The following is a 2113-nucleotide window of genomic DNA, read 5'->3' on the forward strand; positions in this document are numbered from 1 at the left end:
CCTCTAACTCCTGGGCTCAAACAAGTCTCCTGCCTCTGCCTCCCAAGTAGCTGGGACCACAGGCGCCCACCACAATGCCTGGCTATTTTTGGTTGCAGCCATCATTGCTGTTTGGCGGGCCTGGGCTGGATTCGAACCTGCCACCTTAGGTGTATATGGCTGGCGCCTTAGCCACTTGAGCCACAGGCACCAAGCCTTAACCAGTAACTTAAATGAAAATAATTACAGAATTTCTTCAATGTTTATTTAAATAAACAATAAAAAACAGAAAATAATAGTATTATGATTATTGTTATTTTTTTTTGTGTTGGGGTATTATTATGTTCCCTTGGTTGGCTTCAAATCATCCTCCTACCTCGGCCTCCTGAGCGGGTGGGACTACAGGCATATAACATTACTATTTTTTCTTTTTCTTTTTTGGTGTTTTTTTGAGACAAGAGCCTCAAGCTGTTGCCCTGGGTAGAATGCCGTGGCAGCATAGCTCACAGCAACTTCCAACTCCTGCCTGGGCTCAAGCGATTCTCCTGCCTCCACCTCCCAAGTAGCTGGGACTATAGGTGCCCGCCACACCACCTGGCTATGTTTTGGTTGCAGCCATCATTGTTTGGCAGGCCCAGGCTGCATTTGTATCCACCAGCTCAGGTGTATGTGGCTGGTGCCTTAGCTGCTTAAGCCATACGCGCCGAGCCTATATCATTACTATGTTTTAAGAAAACATTTATTGGTTTGGTACCTGTAGTTCAGTGGCTAGGGCACCAGCTACATACACCGGAGCTAGCGGATTCAAATTCAGCCCAGGCCTGCCAATCAACTATGACAACTACAACCAAAAAATAGCCAGGCATTGTGGTAGGTGCCTGTTATCCCAGGTACTTGGGAGGCTGAGACCAGAGAATCACTTAAGTCATGAGTTTGAGGGTACTATGACAGCACTCTAAGGGCAACAAAGTGAGACTCTGTCTCAAAAAAAAAAAAAAGAAAGAAAGAAAGAAAGAAAGAAAAGAAAAAAAGAAAACATTTATTGGCCAGGCATGGTGGCTCACGCCTACAATCCTAGCACTTAGGGAGGCCAAGACGGGTGGATTGCTTGAAGTCAGGAGTTTGAGATCAGCCTGAGCTGTGGTGGGCACTTGTAGTCCCAGCTACTTGGAAGACTGAGGCAGAAAAATCATTTGAGCCCAAGAGTTTGAGGTCGCTGTGAGCTATTACACCACGGTCTACCCACTGTGAAAAAGTCAGACTCTGTTTAAAAAAAAACCCAGTCAAATAAATAAATTTTAAAAAATCAAACCAGTTTAGATGAGGCATAGTGGCCCATGACTATAATCCCAACACTTTGGAAGGCCAAGGTGGGACAATCACTTGAGGCCAAGACTTTAAGAACAGCCTAGACAATAAAGCAAGGCCCCATTTCTGGCTAAATACATTTGCCAGACATGGTGGCAGGTACCTGTATGTATCACTACTTGGAAGCTGAGGCAGAAGATCACTTGATCCAGGACTTGGAGGCTATAGTGTACTATGATTGCACCACTGCACTCCCACAGCCGGGATCACAGAGTCTAACCCTGCCTCTTTTTTTCTGAGACAAGAGTCTCACTTTGTTGCCCTGGGTAGAGTGGCACGGCATCATAGTTCACAGCAACCTCAAATTCTTGGGCTCACAAGAGTTTCTCTTGCCTCAGCCTCCTAAATAGCTGGGCCTACAGACACCTACCATGATACTCGGCTAGTTTTTCTCTTTTTAGTGGAGAGGGAGCCTTGCTCTTGCTCAAGCTGGTCTCGAACTCCTAAGTTCAAGCAATCCACCTGCCTTGGCCTCCCAGAGTGCTAGGATTATAGGTGTGAACTACCTCACCCAGCCCAATGCAGTCTCTTTAAAAAGAACTATACCAGGCTCGGCGCCTGTGGCTCAAGTGGCTAAGGTGCCAGCCACATACACCTGAGCTGGCGGGTCTGAATCCAGCCCGGGCCCGCTAAACAACAATGACGGTTGCAACCAAAAAAATAGCCAGGCGTTGTGGCGGGCACCTGTAGTCCCAGCTACTTGGGAGGCGGAGGCAGGAGACTTGCTTGAGCCCAGGAGTTGGAGGTTGTTGTGAGCTGTGAGCTA

The 2113-nt window shown here is 47.4% G+C and overlaps 1 protein-coding gene across 3 annotated transcripts in view; it reads right to left on the minus strand.

Annotated features, from left to right (window-relative positions):
* The window catches only part of ARID4B (AT-rich interaction domain 4B), a 161001-nt gene that overhangs the window by 16533 nt on the left and 142355 nt on the right, over positions 1-2113 (minus strand). The window lies entirely within an intron of this gene.

The sequence above is a fragment of the Otolemur garnettii genome, unplaced genomic scaffold, assembly GCF_000181295.1.
Source record: "Otolemur garnettii isolate 467f Iridium unplaced genomic scaffold, OtoGar3 scaffold00116, whole genome shotgun sequence".
Lineage (NCBI taxonomy): Eukaryota > Metazoa > Chordata > Mammalia > Primates > Galagidae > Otolemur > Otolemur garnettii.